This window comes from Anguilla anguilla, chromosome 8 (assembly GCF_013347855.1).
Source record: "Anguilla anguilla isolate fAngAng1 chromosome 8, fAngAng1.pri, whole genome shotgun sequence".
NCBI classification, from domain to species: domain Eukaryota; kingdom Metazoa; phylum Chordata; class Actinopteri; order Anguilliformes; family Anguillidae; genus Anguilla; species Anguilla anguilla.
The window spans coordinates 31416377-31437147 of record NC_049208.1 but is presented as its reverse complement, the minus strand read 5'-3'; the positions used below and the strand labels follow the sequence as shown (position 1 = coordinate 31437147).

The 20771-nt window shown below is 43.0% G+C and overlaps 1 protein-coding gene across 3 annotated transcripts in view; it reads right to left on the bottom strand.

The window, feature by feature from the left end:
- The window catches only part of irx4b (iroquois homeobox 4b), a 135098-nt gene that overhangs the window by 95027 nt on the left and 19300 nt on the right, over positions 1–20771 (bottom strand). For all 3 annotated transcript variants that reach the window (XM_035428310.1, XM_035428311.1, XM_035428312.1), the window contains one exon: positions 8639–8705. The gene's annotated coding sequence lies outside the window, so the exon portion shown is untranslated. The remainder of the gene's footprint in view (positions 1–8638; positions 8706–20771) is intronic.

The following is a 20771-nucleotide window of genomic DNA, read 5'->3' as shown; positions in this document are numbered from 1 at the left end:
CATATGGCCAGCTATTTAACATTTGCCCTTAATTTTAACAAAACTTTTTTTTCCTTTGCAAAAACAATTTGGGCAGTTATTTTTTTCCTAATAATAAACACGGCATTTCATTTTGAGTCAAAGTTGATTAATGTGAGTCCAAGAAATACTTTATACGTGAATGCTTTATACTTGCGCGCAATGTTACACTTAATTACACTGAAGGCCACGCCCAGCGAACTGAAGGACACGTTGTTCCTCTGTCCCTTGTGGTCTTTGGTCGCCGTGCTAATCAGAAATTGCTTGGCACTCGCACCATTGTGCTATCATAGTACGAAAAGTCTTAAGAAATTACAAGGAAGCGCTATCTTCGCTTTTCACCACAATACAGCGCGGTTTAAAGTTACTGCGGTTTTGTTGCTGATATTATTATGGCGCTCCTCTGACCTTTAATTAACAGTCATAACAGTCACAAAACTGGTCATTCGCACAATCTGGATGCTTGAATGGGATTGTTTGGTCCTCAACTATCCATGCAGAATATTGCATATAGTGTTCAGATGAAAGGCCCTTTTCACCACCCTATTATACCGGGGCATGTTTGTCTGTAATCGGAGTCAGGAGCAAAATAACATGCTTGGCCTCCGTACTGTATGGGCATTGCTCTATAATAGTGCTTTTCTTTGCCTCTGCCCGAGCGGCCGGCGGATAGATTCCCCTCTGTTTCCCCGGCTCAATGCTAGGCTTGTCTGGAATGTTTGTCTTTGGCTAAGTGACTCGGGGTCTAATCAGTTGGTGATGATGTACAGCCGGTGCAGGTGACCCCTGCCAAAATCATTATTACACTGGACTAAACACTGAATGGGCAGTTATTTTATCAATCACAATAACTCCGCCCCCCAACTCCCTTCAAAAAAAAAAAGAAAAAAGACTGAATATAGTTTCAAATGCTCAGGCAGTATACACTGACAAAAGCTCAGGTCAGCCTTCGGCACAGTGTGGCTGTAGGACACCCTGTGTTTGTTGAGCTATGCTATGAACGGCCCAGAGGATGTGAGTGAGGAAACATTAGACCGCTCCGATACATAAGGACGTCGGAGTGATGACAACGCTGTCTCCAGGTCGCGAGTCCACATGTTCAGCAAAAAAAGAGAATGTTGCCTTTCCGGAGTGGCAGTTGGTTATGGCGCCAGTGGAGGGGGGTGAGGGGGTGGACAGGGTCCCAACGCCCTTTTGGTGTATATTCCCTTCACCCCTCAGACTGTGGTCCCACAAGAAGCATTACCAAATTTAAATCCCAAAGTAGCATCTAAAACCAACTGTGAACTTTTTTTTTTATTTCTTTTTTGTTTTGAAGTCACGGAGAAGGGGCAAGAATATTTGTCTTTATTTATTTATTTTTACTAGGATAGCGTATATCATATCGAGCCCGGGAAGCAATTTTACCTGCTTTAATAAACTATGAATTATTTATGCAGCTCAATTATTTGCCAGCGTATATTCAAGAGTGCCACATAAAGCATACATAAAGCATTACGGATGCTTGACCCGCAAAGCTTTGAGAGACCTAGAGCAGACCGCAAGGTCACACCTGACTTAAGATGCATTTGCATTTGTTTACTTTAACCCCATGATGTCAATATTCAGTTTAATACAGTGCACATAGCGTATACTGTAGTGCTTACATATAAAACACACATATATTCACAAATAAATGCACATCCAGAGCTAAACCCAACACAAATAGCGGGTCCAACTTCACGTGAGCAGGATGAACATTTCAGCAAAATTTTCTAACTGGGAATTGTAAAAGTGAAGCTACATATCTCCGCGCATTTATGAGTGCTTTCCGATAAATTAACTGACAGACCCAGCTGACAGTCCCAGATAACTAGACAGGTCGTGATTTCATAAGAGGATTCATTACATTTTCCACAACTTTGCATGGTTTGTCTCCTCTTCTTCTCCTTCTTATTATTATTATTGAAACAAGTTATTGAATAATAAACTGCTCATCGGCGGGGGGGCGGGTTTGACGTTTCCTCCGAATTAAAATGTTTTGTCGGCTTAAAAACTGACTATCATTTGCACATATGTTTTTTAATCTTTTGTGATAATTCTGGTCATCATTTATTTAAAAAAATTTAAATTTTCAAATGAAGCCTTAGGTTTAAGGCAACCCGTGATACTTTTCTTTTGAGAAGAATATGCTTAAATACAATTTTATCATATGCTTTCCAGTAATGTTTATCATATTGCAAATGTTATATGATATCATGCATTTTCAACATCAAAGCTGTTCTCCTCCTATTAGTGCATGACAGTGTTACTTAACCTATGACAGATGTCATATGGAGGTCACATCAGTGTTCAAAAATGTTTAAATGCATGACTTACACATAGCACCTTTCCTGCGCGTTATTTTGCAGACAGGATTCCAGGAGTAACTATTGTAACAAAACCCCTCTCATTTTAAGTATTAAATACCTGCTATCTAAGCTCTCCCCCTCATTCTCCTGCCAGGAAAGATGATGTAGAATAGTTCGGGCCTTTCTGGCGGTGTGCGGTGGACTGCCGCGTAGAAACTCCCCGCCTGCCCTCTCCTGTTTGAGCTCTTAGAAGACCACATTTGCATTTAACTCAAAACATGCCAAAATGTTTCCTGCTTACAGCCTTAGCAGAGATTTTATTCTAACCGATGACGGTATTTTATACAAACATTAGATACATTGTCTATTCCAGACGTAGCGTGCATCTAGTTATGGCTTGCTAGCAGTAAATGAAAATAATATTCAGATTGAGATGGGTGATTGGTGCAGGCACCAGGGGGTCAAGTGTAGATATCAGAGGTCACAAAGTCATGCTGACAGACGGATTTTCTTTCCACTTGTAATTAAATGTTGTAGATTTGCGTACGTAAAGTGTGAAACTTTCCCACTTACCAGGGGCATGGTTTTAACTGATACTTTAGGCTAGTGCATTTAAATAAAAGGAAATGTATTTAGCTCAGTTTCAGTGAATCCAGCTATGCAGATATCATTCAGTAGTCTGAAGTCTGCTTTTTTAAACATGTTATCTATATATCAACTCTCCTCGCTTCCTGTGTGGTTTTGTCTGTGTTCCTCTATATTAATCAGCGATAGCTACAATCGATGTTGCATGTGCATTCTGATTTTGTACCAACTGTGCACAAATACATCCGTAGGTTTCCAAGTTCAGAATGTTCGTTGCGCATCTCTGTAGCAGTGTGTGTTAATATATCATTATTTTTAGCCCAAGATGTGCGGTTTAATGATCACTTTTCGCGGGTCTCAGAATTTCCATAAAAATATGAAGCTTGCGCAGTCAAACGTGGGCTTCGCCGCATTAGACAGAGTTCTTAATGGACAGGAGACCCAGCTCTGCTAGTTCTGACCCATTCATCCCCATAATACATATGCAGCGGGGACAAAGGAACAGGGGTATCATCCCCGAGAAGCTCTGTGAAGTGCGGATGTGACCCATTAAGGCTGCTTAACAAAGCCCGCGTCATCTCTGGGAGCCCTTAGCGCCACTTCTTCTGTCACAGCCTCGGCGCGGAACTGTTGAGTAACCGCGGCCCTCCGTGCTCCTCTCCCACCCAGATCTAATTATCTCCTCTCGTTATGTGACAGCGCGGTGTGTGGGAAACTTCACGTATGCGCGCACGTGTGTGTGTGCGTGTGTGCGGGCTGTGTGCGTGTGCGTGTGTGTGTGTGAGCGCGAGCTCGATGGAGAGAAGAGAGAGAGGAGAGAAAAGAATGAGACAAGCTTGGCGCTCCAAACTTCTGAATAGGGTACTTTACTTGTTGCTTAATAGGTAGCGTCCATATAATGGCTGTAAAAGTCCAACCTGTTTTATACCACAACAGAAGAGGATACAATGGTTCAGAAAGCAACATTTTATGGCCAAATTATGCACCCATCTGCTTGCCTGCCTTGCTGTCCATTACTCCGGCCAGCTCATGTCTTTTAATTGTCCCGACAGAACATTTTGTTTGATTGACTGGCGCAACGTTTAGGGACAAACACCGCGGCCGTCGAACTAACAGGCGTCACTTCCCCTACGCTCGGCCCCGAGGACGCAGGCCACACAAAGCCAATGTGAATTATTACAGTCCAAACCCTAGTTAAGGGACACCGCTGTAAAGGGTGCCCCCACCTCCACCCCCACACACCCCACACACACCCCACACACGCATTGTTAAAAGTCAGTCGGGACCTTTTCATGTCACCAATATAAAAGGGCCAAACTTTTTGCATCACACACACACACACAAAAAAAAGAAAACAGCGCTGAGGATCTGGCCAATTACAAAGTGGGTCTTTTGTCTGGCCAATTACAGACCGTAATTGCCTGACGGTGAAGTTAATGTTTTGTGGAATTTACGAGCGGCCGCTGACCGCGCTCCTTTCTCTCCCGCTGTCGCTTTCTCATCCTACATCACTCGGGACCCGCCCCCCTTTTCACCCCGCCACAAAGGCAGCGGCCGCAGTATGCGAGGGGTCGTTAGCTACTTTTCAGCGCGGTTGTTGTTTTTTTTTTTTTGTTGTGTGCGTCTCTTTCTTCCTCCTCTCCTCCGTTCTTTTGTGTCGTCCGCACCTCCTCGCCATGGGGCTAGGTGGGAACCGCAGGACCGGAGTCCTCTTCCCCCTCGGAGTTACGGTTCACGTGAGGGTGAGCGCTGTGTGAGGGACCTCTTTTCAGCCTCAGATGTGGCTACTTTATGGCCCCTAATGATTACCTGTTACACAGCGGAGGACAATGGCGGTGCCCGCATGAATAACAGTAGGCCTGAATATGCCTGTGGTTTCCCCTGAACTCCATAGCAACATTGTGAAAGGGCAGGAGTGAAGACTAATTCTCCAGTCGATGCTGTGTAAGGCTTTTTTTAAACGGGGCTGTCCATTACCGGGCAATATGCTAAGCACACTGCAGGCCGGGACGCCCCCACTGTGTTATTCTGACCCCGCGCTGCCCCTTTAACACTCTCCTTTACCTCCGTGTTGTTGAGAGGAAACGATCTCTGCCCTCCCTATCGGAAAAGTCATCGGCGCATTCCAGTCCGATCGGAGGTGGGTCCAGATCAGATTCACCGCGAGCGGGGGATGGGGGGAGGGGAAGGGAGAACTGGAGTCTGTGGAGTCTGAGCCTCCTTTTCTGTCCCTAATCTTAGTATCTGTAAGGTGTGATTCTAGGCGGCACACCGCGGCAAAAATGCGGGGAATAACCGGCAATTACGCTTCATTTTTTGCAACTTTAATCGCTAAATTGAGGTGCGCGCGCCGGTAAGTCAATAATTTACTGTAATGCGCACCATTTTCTACACGGTAACTGCCTCTTTCCGCACCAGAGCACCCAATCTCTATTCTGAGAGAACAACAGCACTGCAGCTACACCTACAATCGCCACCGTGACACGGGAGCTTGTCCATCTGTATAATGAGCCAGCCACCCTGAGACTTGTGCATCAAATGAAACACCGCATTAATGACTCCTCTTCTGACACATAACATGCCCAGAGTATGTCGGACGTCACGAGGTTCGGCTTCATCAGAGAGCGGTCTTATGAAATAATTAACTCCGCGCGGCAAAGGACAGGGACGGTGACTTTCTGTTCTCCCGCGCTTCTTCCTTCTCTGATGCCGGAGGCCTCGGGCGCGCGGGGGTAGATTAAGATTCCGGAACACTCCGCCCGTTCCCTCCCCCCTCCCCCCTCCCCCCCATCTGCTCATCGAACGAAATGGTGACAAGAGCAGCCCTATCCTTTTAACCTTTCCCGCCCTCTCCGCTAAGCGTCTGGGACAGATAACGGTCTCCCGAAGACAGGAGTGCTCGGCGTCCTCTGAACCTGCGTTCACAAATCTGAGTGGCAGCGCGAGGCGAGCGTGACTTAACCTACTCCACCGCCGAGCGGGGCCCTCCGGAGCGCAGCGTCTAACGCCTGTTTATTTCAACTGTCACTTCAAAAAGTTCAGCGCGATAGCCGCGCGCGATACCGCCGCGGCGAGCGGCCCGACGCGACGCCTCTCGCGCGCAGACGGGCCGCCTCTCGCGGGTCGTCCCGGAGGGCCGGCGGATATTAATAATCAGGCGCTGGAAGGAGGCGCTCCGCGCGGACGGGGAGAAGCCGAAGGCGTGCCCTTTTCATTTCCTCGGGCCGCGTTTGTTTGGCTCGGTGCTAACTCGACCGCTAGGCCGCTAGCCTCGCTCTCCCTCTCTCTCTCTCTCTCTCTCTCTCTCTCTCTCTCTCTTCGGCGGCACTCCTCCCGGCACTCCAGATGAATCAGATTAAGCCGGTCCTCCACATGTTTTTAAAAGGACTCCCTTCTACAAAAAAAGAGTGAAAACTCCCCTCACTTCAAGGCATAACGATGGATCTTAAATCTCCGGAGGGGCAGAGGTCATGGCTGCGGACACAGATCGCTGATTAAATTGTATCTATGAGTCCTCATAGAGCCCAGCGCTCAACAAAATGCCAGGAAAGGCCCATAGGCAATAAGTAAATGGCTCTGTTCTCTTCTGGTGCACAGAGGGGACCTGGCTCGGGCTGACTTAGTGTTCCCTCATGGTTTTGAAAGGTGCCCTGGGCAACGTTATTGACCGCGAGTATGCTTGTGTCAAAACGCCCTCTTATTCTTTGACAAAGCACAGCATTTGAACTGCAGCAGCAGCAGCAGCATCATCTTCTGATTATTTTATTACAGTGCAGTGGCCAGCACAGTAGGGCAATGCTACAGCAGCACTTTCCAAACCAGGCAATGCTGAGATAAGTATGGACTGGGGGGCCATCGCTCTGAATACAGTCCCTTCTAATCATGGCAGAAAGGACTCTGCATTTGTGTGTGTGTGTGTGTGTGTGTGTACAAGAGAGAGAGAGATCGGAAGAGAGAGAGAAATTGAGAGAGAGAGAGAGAGAGAGAGAGATGGGGAGTGAGAGAGAGAGAGAGAGAGAGAGAGTGAGAGAGAGAGATGTCTATACATGAGGTTCAGCACATATTTTATTTTTAATGGCCTGACAGATAAGAAGGTATCTTCATTGCACGTGACTTCAGGCAGGGCCTGAATGATAAATCAGGATTACTACAAATAAGAGCTGACACATTCAAAGATCAGAAGATTGGTTCTCCTGAATGGAGCAGGCTGTTCACCAGCAACCCAAGCCAAGACAAAGTAGGGGGGATATTATTGCATAATTACATTTAAATAAATGGTGAATTTGAATTTCACAGTACTGAAATGCCAGTAGGAAATTGAGACGGTTGAACTGAGGCTATGGCATAATAAGAAAATAATTTATTTTCTGAAATGGAGGAAGAGGACTATAATCCTCTGATAAGAGACTTCCTCCATTGCATGGGGCATAGTTCATTGCCTTTTATAAAGCAAATGGACTTGACAGATGGCTTTGTCACCCAAACCCTTGACTACCAACCTGATTTCACAGAAAACAATACAGTAGAAAGAGATTCATTACCAAAAGAGGCACTGTAGTCCACATGGGACCATATGAAGTATTTAACATAAAGCAGGTTACCGCAAGGCAATCTGTCATGGCTAAAGCTATTGTCTCGGCTTGCTTGGAATATTAACTAATCTGTCATTGCACTTCATCAGTACCTAGCATGAACTGCAGAGTGTCAACTAAGACATGTCCTAGATGCCTGCATTTATGCAGGCTTGACCCAGGATAGAAAGAAATTATGGGAAATGATGGTAAAGTAAAGAAACTTAAAGTATATCATAAAACTTAAACTTGAATTTTTCAGAATTTTTTTCATAAACATAATTTCAAGTGTTCAAGCACACACATACACACTGTACCGGCCAATGGACAGGCAGAGACAAACGAGTAAAGAAATGTCATTGTGTCAGTATCATTGGGTTCCTTATTTTGATTTATCAAAAGTTTTCAAAAGGGTATTGTGCAAATTCTACACAATAGTTTCTTAGTTAAATCAAATAAATGGTCAGGTATTAAGGTCCCTTGCCTCATTTTCCCTGTTTGCAATGCACCCTTTATTAAAAAGCTCTGTTTTAACTGTAAACCGAGCCCCGGGCTGGAGGAGCACACGCATCACAGCCACGTGCTGTTTTAATTGGACGGCGTGTTTGTCGAGAGCGCAGAGAAAACACTGCTTACGGTACTAATTGCGACGGTTCCGCGGTGCCATCGGCCAAACGTTTGTTAAAGCTACGGCAAACATTTCTATCTTAATGATCTCCTGCCCTCGCTCAGCTGAAAGTGTGTCTCATTGTTCCGCTAATTCCGGCCCAGCCACACTGAGCCAATATGATTTAAGAGCTTTGGTGTTAGGTAAGTAGACTCAGTGGAATCGTGTAGTTTGCATGCGAGAGCGCATTGTAGCGCTACTCAGGCTCAACAGACCCTTGAATAGGAAATCTGACGCATACTTGTGACATGCTAACGGGGGTGTAGTCTGAGGTCTGTAAGCTGGGACAGGGAGAAAAGTACTCCGAAAGGAGGAACTGTCTCTGAACGACTTCATCATCTTGCGCAATGAATCACGGAGTCGCAAATCCGTTTTAGGTCATCGCTACCAGCCTGCAATATTTTTCATCTGACCTTCAAAATCTATTTGTAGGGCCGGAGAAGGAAATGTGGTTCTCCTCAACTTACCAGTGACTCAGATGCAGGAAAGAAACAGCAGCAGCACACCAGCATCTCTTCCCAGCCACCTCCTCTGCTGCAATCAGAAACAAACGGGAATAAACAGAACAACCAATGAGCTCCGTGCCAGTCCCTTCCCTGACCTTCTGAGAAAGGACATCTGGTTCACAAGCAATATCCACATGAGGAACTATCAGGAACTGCTCCTCGATACTGTACAAAATGCTATACAGCACTGCACGTTGAATACTGACTCAGATGGACTGAAATGTGTTTTTACGTGACTGCATGTGAGCCAAAGTCAATGAAACCGTGCCAGCAGTATCTGCAGTAGCACAACATACAACATGAAACACACAGGGAAACATAGTAATAGTGGGCAATATTAATATTATCTCTCTCTCTCACTCCCTCTCTCTCTCTCTCACTTTCTCCTCCCCCGCACCCTCCCTCCCTCTCTCCCCTGCTCCAGCTCTCCCTTCCTCCCTAAGGGACAGGCTGCCTGTGAGGTTCAAGGCTGGCTCCAAGTGCAGAGGCAGTGGCGAGTTTAGCTAACTGTGCAGACACCTTTGGCGAGCCATAATTAAAAAGTGTGAACCGAATGGACTCCATGCCTGACGCAGTTACCGCCTCCCCTTCCCCTCCCTGCCCCGTCTCTCCCCCTTTCATCGTACCTCTCGTTAATCCACACTAATGAGGGGGTCCCCAGAGCCAAAAAGGCTACTTTAAAGGTCCCAAGATGGCCTGGGGGTTTACACAGGAGATTTTGTAAGCTTTCCAGAGAGCGACGGGAGCATATGGTTCCCCCTCAATTTAAAGCCCACATTCAAATGGATATTTATGTCCTGAATAGCCCGATTAGCAAGCAACCTGTCAAAATGTCCCATGATGACGGACCTCCCTAAAATATATATATTTTCTGGGCCCTTCCCAGTGCAAATCTGGGCCAGGGTTTCCGACGGGGCCACCCTGATCCCTGTTCCCATACTGGGCCCACATGTCATTGTTTGCCAAGGGCAGATGTCTGCTGCTTTAGCAGGGCACAACAATTGAACTTTTCAGCGGATGGCTGTCGGTCACCCTGTTTTCCATGTGTTTAAATTGGCCGTTTCTCCGTTTTAGCACTTTGTAACTTTTCTGTCACGGCAGAAACATTGAGAAACTATTTTAACACAAAACCTAACACAACTTAACTTCACAAATGCACACTTTCATTCACAGGTACCTGCGGCAGGAAAATAATTCGCTTCTGGTATTGGGAATTTCCGTAGTGTAAACATGGTGAGAAAAAAAGAACACATATCATTTGCAATAGATATATCATGAGCTCCATAATGTTTGAGATGAAGAAAGCGATTTGGCTCCGTACTCCACAATTTAAGATTTGTAATCAAACAACTCATATGTGGTTAAAGTACACATTCTCAACATTTGTTTGAGGTCATTTTTATACACTTTGGTTTCACCATGAAAAAATGACAGCACTTCTTATACAACTGTTTAGGATATATCATTGTTATGTAAATGAACGCAGTCATGTTCAGTATTTTGACGATCCATTGCACGTAATGACTGCTTGAAGTCTGTAACTCATAAACACCACCAGGTGCTGAGTATCTTCTCTGGTGATGCTCGGCCAGGCCTGTACCGCAGCCATCTCCAACTTCTGCTTGTTAGGGAGGCAGCACATGAAACGCATGTTCAATTGGATTCAGATCAGACGAATGACTTGGCCAGTCAAGAATTTTCCACCTTTTAGCTTTGAAAAACGTGCTTTAGCAATATTTTTGTAATCATTGTGAGATCACTGTAGGATGAAGTGCCATCCAATGAGTTTGGGGGCATTTGCTTGAACTTGAACAGATACGATACTTCTGTGCACTTCATAATTTATTCTGCGGCAATCAGCAGTTACATCCACAATGAAGAAAAGTGAGCCAGTGCCTGTGGCAGCCACACATGCCCAAACCATAACACCCACACCACGATGTTTCAAAAATGAGGGGAGGTACTCTGGATCTTGGGCAGTTCATTTTGGCCTCCATACTTGGCTCTTTCCATTTCTCTGATACGAGGGAATCTTAGTCTCATCTGTCCACAAGACCTTTTCAAAAACTAGATATTTCTTATTAAACTGTTTTATAGCCATCCTGTTTTGAGGCTAACTTGTGGTTTGCATCTGTCAGTAAAGCCTCTGTAGTTCTGCTGGTGAAGTCTTCTGTGGACAGCAGTCACTGGCACATCCATGCCTGCTTCCTAAAGAGTGTTTCTGATCTGTCAGACAGATGCTTTCTTCATTAAGGTGAGAATTCTTTTGTCATCAACTGTAGAGGTCTTCCTTGGCCAACTAGGCACTCTGCGATTAACTTGAGCTCACCCGTGCTCTCTTTCTCCTTAATGATGTTCTAAACAGTTAATTTTGGTGAGCCTAAGGTTTGCCCTTGTCTCTGGTTGTTTTTTCCTTATTTCTCAGCCTCACAATGGCTTTCGTGGCCACAACTCTGGTCCTCATGTTGTAGTTAAAGGAAGCAACTGAACACATCTGACTAATTAGAAACACACTCAAACATTATGGTGCTCTGAAATGGGGGACAATGTATAAAATGTGAATTGTTTGAATACGAATCTAAAATTGGAGTACAGTGCCAAATCAAGAAGAAAAAAAAACATTTTAGTAAAGGCACTCAACACAAGGAAAGGCCTCGGCTGTGTCATCAACCGAGCATGACCGAGAGTCCACAGGATAGGACACAAACAGTCTTTTGTCAGCTTAAGTTGGTTCTTCACATTACCGCTATGTTATTTTCTGCCAACAAATGCCTGCTGTCCAAAGGCTGCCATCTGTCACCAGTGAGAGGTGCACCTCTCCTCTTACTGGTGCTAACTCTCCCCAGCAGCACTGTGCGTGTACGGCGCTAAACAGTCACCGGCGTCCAGGCAAGCACTTCAGAAAAATACACGTCTTCAGCTGTGGTGCACCTGTTGTGCAGATGCAGGTGTCAAACAGAGTATTGCAGAGAGAAAGGAAAAAGCATAAAAAAGTTATAAATATAAGCCCAAGTAGACAAGATGTGTGGCACAGTCCGTAAGGTGGCCGACTCTTAGGTGCTATATAAGTCCCACCCTCCACACAGGCAGGGGTTTGATCCACTGCCATGACACCCTCTCAATCTTTTACCCGCTCTGCTTTACACCGGAAAATTAAACGGACGAATTGTCGGCTCTCCATTTTTAAAGTCCAAATATTAAAATATATAAAAACAGTACTCTGCGACTCACTAAGAAAATCATCTTATCTATGTAACATTATATGTGAAGCCAGGAGAAAAGCATTAAAGTACAGATAATACAGACTGTTCCTCTTACTCTACTGTCATTGTTTCTTCCTGCATTTGAGTGTGAATATTTTATTTATGTACTGCAGTTACTGCAGCTCCTTAAAAAATCTGCCAAACATACCACGCGACGGTCTTTGGCTTCACAAGAAGAACTTGAAAGGGAAAGGTCTCCCCCAAATCTGATATTTACTGGCCATCTTTGATCTAACAGACGCACACAGCCGTGTCTGCAAGCACAGATGGAGTAAATATGGAGATTAGCTGCTCTGTTACAACTTTAGCGGCTAATACCTGATTAAGACCAGGAATGGGCTATTGTCTCATCGCTGGCAATCAGAGCAGCACTTGCTCTGAAAGCAGCTGGATGAAGGTTGATTCTGTAAAGGATACTCACTTTACCGGTCCGCTAAGAAGATTAGGCCTCAGGGTGCCATATTAGGCATGATCCCTGGCCTCGCGTGGTCCCCGGCTGCTTTCAAACGACGCTGCTTCAAGCCTCAGAGCAAACAGGCAGCTTGAGTTGTGCGGTCCCACGTTGTGGCATGAATAATGTTCCACATGAAAAAAGGGCAGCGGTATCACAAAGCCCCGTATACAGCAGGGTACCAGTTTCTGGGGCTCTTGCGCAAAGCTGTCATCCTCTCGGCGGTTGCCACTTGTACACTGCTCTTCTCGCTATTTGAAAGGCAGCCACCTCAGTCTCCTAACCTGAGGACAAACTGACAAACTGTCTGAGTCACGTCCATGTAAGTTGAGGTAACTTTTTTTTTTTGGTTTGAGACACAATGCGTCATATGGTATTTTAAGGACGAGGACTGCCAAAGAACTGCATTCATCGTGCCCTTGAATCTCCCTCTCTTGAGTGATCACTGAAAATTTTGAAATTCAGTCTAGACATTTGGTTGTCATCTGTTTCCACAAATAATTCACTTTATGCCCCATGCCAGACACTTCACCTTGATTGTGAGATCTGAGAATACTTCCCATGTGTATCTGTCTGTCCACCCGTCTATCTCACCCTCCATGTCTCCAGCAGTATGTCTATTTACTGTAACTATCCATCCACTTCCCCATGTGCTAGTGAAAGAATGCAGTGTTTTTGTGGTTAATGTTTCATTTTTTTCAATAGAAAAATCTAGAACATTACAGCTGAATGGAACAAACTGCAGTTCTTGTTTACAGACATGGCTTATTGACAAAAATACTGTACATTTCATTCCCATTAATTTAATAAATTCATTCACTTCATTTTATCCACTGCATTTAATTCAATGTTTCCATGATAAATCTGGCTTATATAACCTATGATCTCATGATCCAGACCTAACATCTACAATGATTTCAACAACATTCTAAAAAATATATATAATGATAATTCCTCCAAATAAAAAGGTAACAGTCTTTTGGGGTCCATACAGTGACTTAAAATAATAGTTAATGTTACCAGTACCAGGTGTTTAACAGAATTTACTAAAGCAGCCAGGCATGCCTGGAGGCATTTTTTTTTTAATGTATGTATGATGTAAAGTCTTCAAATCAGTAATTAGGCTTTCATACACACCATACTCCAGCTCTAACATTTTATGTAATTCATACTTTGGCTTACAGTAATGAGCAGGAGGGCGCAGTGTGGAGAGCGGATCTGTACCACACAGGACACTGTGGTCTTCTCCGCGGCAGCATTACCGCATCACCGCCGATCTCAATCCCGGCAGCGTCACCTCGCCTGACAGGTCATGATCACTACATTACACTTCCTGAGAGAGGGGGGAGGAGGAGGAGGATTGAGAGAGCGGGAAAGCTAGAGAAAAGGAGAGGTTGTTCTTCTTAAATAAAAGCTTTTTTTCTCTCTGTTTTGGGATAACGTGCGCAAAAGTGAATGAAAAAATGTACGTTTAATGGTCGACTTGGCGGATCTGATGGGAGACAAACAGAGTGGGGAACCAGCAGCAGGGCCGCAGTCCCATTGCGGGGGGAGAGGGCTCAGCCCAGGGTGAGGACTCAGGCCTGATAATGAGGTGGGCGCATGGTTGCCCTCTAGAGAGACTTGAACTCAAACGATCCCTGGGGGTATAAGCCTCCTAATCCAGCACTCATTCATCTCTGTGCTAAATGAGTTACTAACATATTGAGCATTTTACAACTAGGCCCTTCACCTACTTCCACATTTAAGGAATACTGAAAAACCAGCAAGTGAAACAGTGAATAGCGACAAACCAACAGTTAAAACCAACAAGAAACACCACTAACAAGAATAGTCAATGACATCAAGTCTGTTATCTGTCTGACTACTAAATCATCCAATAGTGATAAACACTAGTCTTTTCTGAATGAGATGACTCCTGTTGATATTTTGGGTAACATCAACTTGTAATGAACTTAGAATTCTAAAAACAGGCCAGCATACACAATAAAAAAACTACTAATAATGAAAAGTGTTCCTAAAGAAAGGACTAGCAGGATAGTAGTTCTACCTCCCACCATCCGAAAACACTAATTAGGATGGACAGCCCGACAGTGCTGTCATTATACCGTTGAAAAGTATGTGTTTGCTACTGTATAATGATGGTACTGATGAGTTCCCCATCTTATTAAGTGTTTTTGTAAAGTGGCGTTCAAGGGCTGGTCTGCTCTTAATTACAGTCTTTTCTTTAAGTGCTGTGTGAAGGCTGGCTTTGTTAGAAAATGCTGGAGAGCGCCGCTCGCTTTTTTTCCATCAAACTATCCGTGCCAAGACGGCGTCTTTATTATCCGAAACGATGTTAGAGAGGAGATGGGGCTTAGAGGTGTCCGCAGCTGCCCATATGCTGGCGAGAGTGATACAAGTGTAATTCTAGCCCATTAGAGTGACACGGAGGACCTTTCTCCCCACATCATGAGGCAGCGGGGAGTCCCCTGAGGGACCGGCTGTCACAGCGCAAAAATAAAATTGAAAAAGACATACTTAACCTACACCGCCGTATCCCCTGAATATTGCATTGCCAAAACGTACGTATGAAACATGGACAGGTGCAGTATGGCACAGAGTGGGCCATAACTGTGACACGGGGTGAGGGACAAATAGAGGTCTTGGACCCACAATTCTCATTTTTAACATAAAAAAAGAAAAGGGCCAGTGTGAGCCTTATGCAACATCAAATAAATAAAAAAATAGATTAAAGCAGTGGGATAAAGAATACACATCTTGGGGAAAAAAATCTAACTGTTATGCTTATTAATTTAACAGCATGTATGTACATACCTGTCTCGCTGCAGCAAAAAAAACAGCTTATTTTAAATGTCAGTGTGTATTCTTCTGAAGCCTGTCATTGCAGGGGACAGCGTTGGCCAACAGTGTCACAAAGGTCACTGCGCACGGAGGGGACGGGGAGCGAAAATGTCACAATCTAAAAGCCGCAACCGAAAGACAGAGAAGACTGGCAAGTAGACCCATGGGGACATGGGGAGGGGGGGGGGGGGGGGGGGTCAGGAAAGGGGGGTTGCGGGGGTAACAGTGTACTCTGTGTTAATTGACTGCAAAATTAGCCCCCGTCCCCAGTGAAATCACATAAGACAGAAGCAGATGGAGGCAGAACGGACACACTGGCACAACAACCTTTCCAAACACTACGGATCTGCCCACGGTCACAGATCACAGCACGTCCTTATTTAACAAAGCACACTGAAGCATGTGCAAGAGGGGGATACACACAGAGCCTCACCAGAACACACCTCATTAAAGTGCCCAACATACTCCAAGCACAGTATTATTCTTTCTCTGATTGAGTCGATTCACAACGCAGGGTTTTAGCAGACCCTTAGAATATTTTTGCACTGCGAGTGAAGGTGAATGGCCTCAAAAAAAGGGGTGAAACTGGAATTTCAGAGTGTGTGATCCAGCTTTACTGTTGTGAGCCACTGCACCCTGTGAATGGATTCCGATTGCCCTTTCATTGCATTCAGGCAAAATATTTTACAAGGCAACAGTAAAACTGAGGCTGGGCAGTCTAACATTGAACGGATATAACTTCAGTCAAAAAAATAGTTCTGTGTTTGCGGAGTGTAACTTTACCACGTTGAGTTTCCAGTTCAGTACATACTTAAGCTCTTGTGGGAAATTTAAGTTCTTATTAGTATAATTCTTGGCAAAATTCCTGGCCAGCTCAGGTTTAACCGAAGATCACGTGCACCTAGTAGCAACACAGCCCACATAATTGTAAGAGAAAGCAAAATACCATGGACTCTGTCTGGACTGCTTTTCGTGATAAATGAAACCACCCATTGTTTATGCAGTTATCCCTTTGTTAGCCTTGAATTGCAGAGTGTGAGCAATTTAAACTGTGTCAAATTGCCCCAGATGTAGGGCCTGAAAATTGGATTAAAATGTAGAATGAGCACATCCTAATTATTTAGTAGCCTAGCATGTACGCATTAAAAGGCACTTCAAGTCTCTACCTGTTCTTCAGCCTCCCCCAGATAAACAAGGAGTGCCTCCATCGCAGCTGAATTTTATAGCTTGAAGCACTGTTTTTCAAAAATCAACAAACCATTATCCTGCCCTGGGATTGCTCAGAGGAATGTCTTAACTGTTTTTCTTTTCTTTTTTCCACAGAGGTTACAGGGACCTAGAGGCTGAAAAAAGCACAACAAAAGTGATAGTATCCTTTTGTTGGATGGGGTGGGTGAGTAGGTGATTGGCTCCTATTTCTGTCTTCACCATCGCTGTCAGTGTAGTACTGTGACAAACACACATACTGTGGATCAGCAGGCAGTAGAGAAAGCCCAGGCAGTAGATTTTTCTTCCTTATCTTGCCGGTTTGAGTTCAGGGGCTGTGGTTAGCTTGGCAATGGAGATCTAATAATTTTACAACGCTGATATCATGCAATTTTGGTTCTCCTTTTGCCTCAATTTCACTATCGGGAGGGTGTTCATTATTTTATAGAAAAATCTATTATTTTCCAATAAAAGCATATTCCCATAACTCTTGATGTCAGTTCATATGTATTCAGGCTCAAGTAGACCCACTTGCAAAAGAGGCTAACAACTGTAATTAAATCATTAAATTCTTGTCTATGCCTCATAGGGCATAGAGCAAATTAACTTCCCGCCGACCTCATTTAATGCTTGAGCATGAAATAATGATTATTTGCTCATATAATTACAAAGTCAAGGGGGGGATTATCACGTGCATGAGTGCTGAACCTCATTACCTGTTTGACTGTAAAATTAGTACATCATCTAGTGGATGGTGATAATTATATACAGATTGGCCAGGTTCTCAATAGGATTTCCCACAAAGCCTGTTTGGTTCGATATCCATGGTAACTTTATAGGCAAGCGTATGGCAAACTGTAAGGGAAGTATCCTTAATCCGTAGACTCTTCAGGGGAAAACTTGTATGGCGTTAATGTGAGAACTGTTAACAATGGTGACGACGATGATGATGACAACCGGCTATTCTCATTACAGCAGCAGTAAAGCAGGTTTTCACAGTAGACAACAGAACCAAAAGATTTCAAAAGGTATTTGAACTTCAGCTCATACAACCTTAACATAAAAAACACAGCCTACAAATTATCTTTAGCAGCCTAGTCCTTTTTGTCATCATAATTACTTATTTATACTTACATATTATACAGTGCTATAAAAAGTAGCTTAAACTTTCAGCCCAATTACAGAGAGAAGGATTTTGCTTTTAAAATCTATGAGGAACTCAAAGTTCTTCAGATTAAAGCTCATAAGAATGAGATGAGACATAGGAAGCTAATACCAACAGTGATCGGGGGAAATGGACACCAGTAAAGCATCTGTATAATGAATTGGTAAAAACACAGTCTTATTATAATTAAGTCACAGCAACACACAACAATATTCTTAATGTCTGTTTGACATTTTATGCACACGAGCTACCATTTTCAAATAGGCATTTGAAAGATTATTTCAATATGCAAAACTTCTTCTGTGGGGCACTGCTCTAAAATGAAATTTACCATGTTTTTTATATATATTTTTATATGAATAAGTATCTCCACAATTGGATACTCTATGTTCATTTGAACAGCAGGATTTAAAACTTCGACTGCTATAGGGGTGGATTGAATTATCAGTCACGATCATGCAGCGTTTATCATAAAATTCAATGCGTGCAACTGGAACGAAAAGAGTCTTACAGTACATATGCATTGCTCCTGATCCAATGTGTATAGCTTTTCTTAAACACACTTTTAGTAATACTATTAAAAACGACTTACATCTATGTTTTTACAGACATCACAGATGTGTGCATAAATAGCTGGTGACACATACCTTCAAGTATCTCATGGGATGTGGTTGCAAAACGTTCATAACCGCTGAATGATTTCATTCATCATTGCATTCTAATGAATATTCCCACCTTGGAATTCAAATGACAAGTAAGTGTTAGCTGAGGGCCTAACATTTTTTTTTTTTTTCATGAGTAAATGAATGATTTGCTCTGTGAACTGAGCATAGAGAGGGAGCTACAGTAGAAAGGCATTTATATTTATTTGTCAGGACTTATTTTGTACAGATGATTCCGCCAGCAGTACATAGTTTACTCTAATAGCATTAAAAGTTCAAACTATATCTAATCAATGGATAGCAGAGACCCACTTTACTCACTTTGATCTTCCTTTTACTAGATACTTAGGGTTGACAGGATGGTTTAATGGCATCAGTTCCTGAATTTGAAAAGCAGAAGTTTTGCAAAGCTTGCAGCTATACCTGTACTGCATTATATCGATCTGCTTTAGGATGGAATTTATTAAGGGAGAGTGAAACCAGACTCAAAATAATTAAAAACTGCCATTCGCAGTCAGGAACAAACTTCTTAACAAATACATGAATGGAGACAGTCAGACCATGAAACTGTAGCTAGCAAAGAAATAGTTTTTGTAGTGAGAAGAACAAAATGATGGGAAATTGGTAGCCTAATATTTTATTCTAATCAGAAACAATGTAGAATCTTGTTTTGTGTATTTTATATGTATTGGAAACTTACCCATTGTCTTTATCGGAAATCACAAAACATAAATAAATCACTTCAGGTTTGCCTCTGTTTAGTTTGCATGATTTATATTAGGCTACTTAGAAATGTCATCAAGACCACGGTGGATCAAACAGAAGCTAAATGCATGTTTAACGTTCTGTTATGGTGCAAAGTAATGATGACAGCTTAACGTCCAATAATTCAGTTAAAGGTGCGGGAGCTATTTATCCTTAAAATTAATATCCATTTGCTTTTTTTCATTGCCAAGAAACGGTTTATTTTCTGCCTGGTAGAATTGTAGCCGAATTCGGCTTCCCTATAACTCACTGGCTTTAAAGTGTCCTCTTTCAACGACTCTGCCATGCCCATCCGGAGATGGTTTTCAGTCTGTCCTCGGAGTCATCTCCACCCCTGCTATATTTCCTGCAGGTTATCAGAACTGCCATTCCTCCTTTCTCGCGCGCTCGCCTGATTACCATCAATACCCTCAGATATTCTGAAAGGATACTCGCGCTGCCATATCAGCTGTCAGCCATCTGGAGCAGGTCAAAATCGTTGGCTTCATTTAGCACTTGAGTATTAATTACCAAATCCTTTTAAACAACCACAGCCTGCAGTATGAACGCAAGAACAACCGTCATCACGTACAAGTAGCCTACATTAGCCTGTATTGTCCCCAAAACGTATAATTTGTTATTTATAAAAAATTCGCCGTTTTTTGAAGCCTTCCCATGACATATTTATATGGGCGTGAAAATGCTTTCCACAAGTCTTGTTCTTCTTCTTCTTCTTCTTCTTCTTCTTCTTATTATTATTATTATTATTATTATTATTATTATTATTATTATTATTAATTATTATTATTATTATTGTTGTTGTTGTTGTTGTTATTACACAGCAGTTTCGGAACTGTATTATTGTTATTAAGTAGCAGTGTGGGGATTTTAAATTTGACCTTGCAATATTTAGCCATGCGGACAATATTATGGGCTATGGCATTCTGAATTGAACTTTTTGATATACTGCATAGGTGTAATTGTATATCATCTGGCGATTTTTATTTTTAAATTTATAGCCTGCGCTTATAAACATGTTTGTCATAGAAATATCCACAACTGTTGTTCGCATTTCTCGTGGAAAAACACAGGGTGGTTTGACAAGGAAATGACACCGTGATGTGGAATTCATTGGCAGTTTACTCAAGCATAGCATATACATGCTTCAATTGTGCTTATTCCCATACAAAATAGGCTCATTCTTGAATATTCTTTACTTAACTCCGGCGCAGGGTTACCCAGCTAGGCGAAAGGGACAGCGAGAAAGGTCTTCACGGAGTTCAGCCACAAGAGAATTTAAATCAGAACCGTTCACTGAGAGACAGAGAGGCTTTATTTGTATTTTAGTTTGCGGGCAAATTGTTCGTATGCATTTTTAATGCATGGCTGTTCTCAATAATGATTTTTTCTGTTCTAAATAATTGCATAGACCATTGCATAATGTCTTTGAAACGAATACGCATACGCACAGTTCTGTGCTCTGACATCGAGGGCAATCTCCTTTCCGTTTTATATATATATATATATATATAAAATATATATATAAAATATATATATATAAAAATATAGAAAGCGGGGGAAAGGGAGACATATTTTACAACAAAAATAACTGATGATATTGCAGCATTGTACAAAATATTTAAAATATTTAAAACATAAACCAGAAAGTTGTTTATTTCCTCTGTTTGCTACGTAAACCCTGAAATAAGTAAAGGAAGTACTTGATCCGCATCGCCTCTTTTGGAGCGTTAAAATGTTG